Source organism: Gossypium hirsutum, chromosome D04, assembly GCF_007990345.1.
Source record: "Gossypium hirsutum isolate 1008001.06 chromosome D04, Gossypium_hirsutum_v2.1, whole genome shotgun sequence".
In the NCBI taxonomy this organism is placed as follows: domain Eukaryota; kingdom Viridiplantae; phylum Streptophyta; class Magnoliopsida; order Malvales; family Malvaceae; genus Gossypium; species Gossypium hirsutum.
The window spans coordinates 32,757,893-32,762,989 of NC_053440.1; the positions used below are offsets into that span (position 1 = coordinate 32,757,893).

A 5,097-nucleotide genomic window follows, 5' to 3' on the forward strand; every position below is an offset into this window, starting at 1 on the left:
TCTAGGTGAGGTGAATGAGTTTTGGATGTTGAGGTCGCCATGTCAGGTTCAGTCATTGGTTCAGTTGGTTTTGCCTTATTAGAGATTTTAGCTGACGACATTGGTTCGATCTTTGTCAGATCTTCTTCTTCTTCGGGATCCTCGCTTGATTCAACTTGTTGCTGTAGAATAGAATCTCTGGCTACTCGATAGAGGTCCCAATTTGTGATTGTGCATTGACTATAACCTATCTTCTTTACGTTAGTAAGGATTTTAGCTTTCAAGCACAAAATTGTTATCGTAAAGGGAAAGTATGTTGATCCAGAATGTCTACCGAAACAATTTCGAATTTCCCTTAGAATGATTTTTCCTATATCAATGGTCTTTACTGTTAAAATTGAGTATAACAAGACCATTTGCTCTAATGAAATTGTAGTCCCATGTTAAATAGGCATAAGGCTGAATCGAACAAAATAAAATCATACCTTCGCTAATGGTGTCAAATATTCTCTGCCACAAGTGTGAATTTCGTACTTTGACACAGTCCATTTAGATCCCGGAACTGTAAGTTCCTCGAAAATTTCTTGTAATTTTTTGGCCTCAATATTTTCCATTAAGAAAGACTATTCGTTGTTTTCAAAATAAGGCAAATAAAATAATTCATTAATAGTTCTTGAATTTATTGGTACCTTGATTCCTCGAACAGGGACTTTTGTTTATTCATTTAAGGTCAAATTCACATAAAATTCCTGAACTCTTCATTTGCACTTGGTCTTTTCTCGCAAAACACTTTCCAATGTAAAGCTTCACCAACTTGATAAATGCTCGCCATAGTGCTTTCTTTTAGTGTAAAGCCTTTTTCTGGAAGCATTTGTTGATTTTTGATAATGTTGTCGTATCTCGCTTTGGCTTCTTCATAGTGGAATTTGTTTTGTGATTCTTCAACTTGGACAGAGGCACGAGTTCTTTTGTGAGGCATGATTAACCTGAACATAAGATGGAAACGAATATTTTCTCAAAAATTAAATTTGAATAAAATAATCCAATAAATTGAAAAATCAAATCATGAAATCAAATTTAAAAATTTAACAGAAAATTTTCTTACGACCTTTGTATAAAAATTAAAACTCAATAAAATAAATAATAGAACACGTAGCTAAAGATATCGATTTAGGGTTTGTTCGAGGGTAATTGGTTGGTGGCGTGGTGTAAAGTTGATGGAAGAGGGTGGTTGAGTTGTGGCAACTTATGACAAAGGTGTGGGGTGTGCGAAACAATGGAGAACATGGTTGATGCAAGGGTGCGAACGGTTTGAAGCAAGGAACAGCAACAACGTGCAAAGATTAAGGGGCAGCAGCGACATGTGAGGCTCGAGCAAGGTTGGCACGTGTGCGAAGGAAACAACAGCAACTGTGCGCAAGCTAGGATGTGGGGTTGGTGTGTGAGCAGCAGGGGGCGCAAGAAAGTGATGGCGGCTACTAGGTGGTGTGGCTGCTGCTGGGTGCGATTGGAGTGTGCGGCTGTTCCTATACGAGATGTGCAGTGCTAGGTTGTTTGGAGGCTGAAGGGTGCTAGGCCAACGGTGAGAAGGGTGTATAGGGAGGTTGGTTTGATAGGTGGTAAGTGATGTGAATGAGAAACGAGGGTCGTAGTATTTAAAATGGAAGGAAGGAGTTTAACTTGAATTCTTAAAACAAAATAAGAATAAATTTACATAAATCCTAATACTATATAAAGTAATAAAAAGTAATATATAATATAAATGTATTAATATATTATTTGCTATTACTTTATTTATTAAAATAAAAAATAAAATAAAATACTGAAACAATTCTAATCCTATACAAAGTTGATAACAATTAATATATATTATAATAAATATAATTATTTATATTAGTTGTTATAATCTTATTTAAAAATAAAAGTTAAAAACCTTTTTTTAGCTATTTTAAAATATTTACAGGAAAAGACAACTAATTTTAGTATTTACAAAAAGAACAATAAAATTTTGCAAATAATTGAATTAAGTACCTAAGCTTAAAGAAAATTTGAAAATTGAGCTACAATTAAAAATTGGATCAAAATTGACCATTTTATTTGAAAAATTAAACATTTATTTTTCCACTTAGAAGATAATTTCTTAAAAGATTATGTTAAAATCAATTCCCAAGAAAGTTTGGAGGGGTCTGGTATTGCTTAAGTTCCAATCTTCTAGACAATGTATTTTAACATATTAATCTAGAAAATATAATCTAAGTCAACTATTTAATTCAAAAGAAAAAAAATCAACAATATAAAATAATGACAGAAAGAGAACTCCTTTGATGTTATTAAGGACCGTTATTGACCAAGGAGATGTCAAATGGCCATTTGTCATACCAATCGTACCTGTCTAGAAATAAGGAATAGTCATGGCCATCCATTCTGTTAAGTATTTGATTTAGGAAAATGAACAGGAAATGATCTTTCCTAGTAACCTTGCTTAGTTTCTTGTAGTTCACGAAGATTCCCCAATAAGTAACCATCCTTGTTGGATTTAACTCTTCATTCGATACATATTGAACAAGGTCCATCCAAAAGTTGTCATCGATGGGATAAATGATCTCCACTTTGAACCATTGAGACTTGAGTTTCTCAAGATCAAATATTCGAGATTAAATCAACCTCCTTTGTTCCTCGATAGGTACCTTTTCAGTTTCTGCTAGTAATAACTTGTGAGTGTACGAAGGGTAATTACCTCAAATATCTGAAATAGTACACTTGATATCCTTCAGATGTTTTTTTACAACCTTTAAGTTTAACTCTGATGGTTCTTCTATTGATGGTTTCGGTTGCTTGTACTCATAATATGAGAACTCTAGTGACTTAAACTGAACGTTCGGAGTGAATCCTTTCGAGTTAGCTTCTAGAAAAAGCTAATTATTCCTCCCTTTCCTCATCACTTGGGGGGTTTGATATTAAGACTTGTCCAAATAAGTCCTCAGTAGAATTGAGTTCCAATTTTACGGTTAATTTCTCTAACTCAGATATTGTAGAACAATCATCAACTGCATCAGAAAATCGTATAGACTTAAAAACATTGAACGTTACTTGATCATCTTGAACACATTGTAACCTCGCCCTTCTGCACATCAATAAGGGTCCTTCCAGTTGATAGAAAAGGCCTTCCTAAGATGATTGGCACCTTTTTATCTGCTTCTAAGTCTAAGATAACAAATTCCGCAGGAAAAATAAATTTGTCTACACGTACCAATACATCCTCAATTTTTCCTTTTGGATATGCTAAGGATCAATTTGCTAATTGAAGTGTAACCGTAGTAGGTCTAACTTCACCTATCCCCAAATTCCTAAATATGAACATGGGCATCAAGTTGATGGTTGCACCCAAATCACATAATGCCTTACCATAATAAGTTGCTCTAACGTTGCAATGTATGGTAAAACATCCAGGGTCCTTCATCTTTGGAGGTAGTTTATCTTGTAGATATGCACTACATTCCTTCGTTAGAGCTACTGTCTTAAATTTTCCAAGTCTTCGTTTCTTAGACAGGATATCCTTCGTGAATTTGATGTAGTTTGGCATCTATTCAAGAGCTTCTACCAATGGAATGTTGATATGAAGTTGCTCCAGTACGTCTAGGAATTTCTTGAGCTGGACTTTCTACTTCTGCTTTTGAAGTTTTTAAGGGTATGGTGGTAGAGGATTTTTTACTGGAATTGGCTGATTCGTCTTTTGTGAATATTCTGCATCTAACGAAGTTGCTAGTTTGTCAGAATTGACTGGTTTAGAAATTATCTTATTAGAGTTTACAGATTCTGGTTCTAGTGAAAATGGGGTTTCAACACATGGTTGGACTTCCATTATCTTGAGCATCAACTAGCTCTTCTTCAACCCTGATAGTGTTGGGTTCTCATATTTTTCTGCTTCTTAATGTCAATGCTTTACAATGTTCCTTCCTCAGATTTCTCGAGTTATTCGTATCATTAGGAAAAGCATCTTGTGATCGATTCCTAAGTTTAGTTGCAAGCTGACACATTTGGTTTTCGAAAATTTTCAATGTGCTTGCTTAGCTTTGGATTTATGCATCATTTTTCGCTATGTATGCCTTCAACAAGTTTTCCAAGCTATTGGAAGGTTCAACTTGAGGTTGTTTCTAAACTTGTTGGGTAAATGCAAGTAACTAGGTCGGTCTAGGTTGTGCATAAGTGTTACTAGGTCTATCCCCTTGGTTACTCCAAGAGAAATTAAGGTGGTTTCGCCAAGATGGGTTATAAAAATTAGATTGCAGTTTTTACCTTACTCAGTTCTGGTTACCCATGTAATACACAGATTTTGGGTTTGGTGGCATTCTTCGAACTAGTGCCCTTCCCCAGAATAAACACATGCTACATTTTCAAATTGATTTGGTGGCAGAGCTACAAAATTATTAAACCCATTAGTAGTAAAGTTTTTAAGCATTGAGGATATCGAAGATACCTGAGATGCAAGTGAAGTGAGAGCGTCAACTTCATGTACTCCAGTGGCTCGTCTTCCTGATGTTACTCGATTGCTTGGCCATTGATAATTGTTACTGGAAATCCTCTTGATAATTTCTTAAGCCTTGTTAGAAGACTTAGAAAGGAGAGCACCATTAGCATAAGAGTCCACTACCATCCTCATGTGAGCATTGAGATCGTTATAAGACATATCTAATTGGATGCAATGTGGGATTCCATGATGCGGGCATCTTCATAATAGTTCTTTAAACCATTCCCATGCCTCATACAAGGACTCGTCATCCATCTGTTGGAAGGTAGTGATCTCGTTCCTTAACTTAACATTCTTGCTAGGTGGGAAGTACTTCATAAGGAATTGTTTTGCTATCTCTTGCCATGTGGTAATGAAATTTGGTGGCAATGAGTTCAACCAGGCTCGAGCTCTGTCCCTTAGTGAATATGGGAACAACTTTAATCGTAATGCATATTCGGGTACTTCGACTAATTTGAAAGAATTGCTCACCTCCATAAACAATCTTAAGTGAAGGTGAGGATCTTTGGTATGCATTCCACTGAATTGACTCACTATATGAAGCATCTGGAACATGACTGGCTTCAGCTTGAATTGTTGTGCCTCGATTT

General features: G+C 35.5%; 1 non-coding gene across 1 annotated transcript; it reads left to right on the top strand.

Moving 5' to 3' along the window:
• The first annotated feature begins 4,688 nt into the window (after positions 1-4,688).
• On the top strand, positions 4,689-4,795 carry LOC121216441 (small nucleolar RNA R71). Its single transcript, XR_005912624.1, has one exon. It is a non-coding gene; the product is annotated as a small nucleolar RNA R71 (small nucleolar RNA).
• Positions 4,796-5,097: the final 302 nt, after the last annotated feature.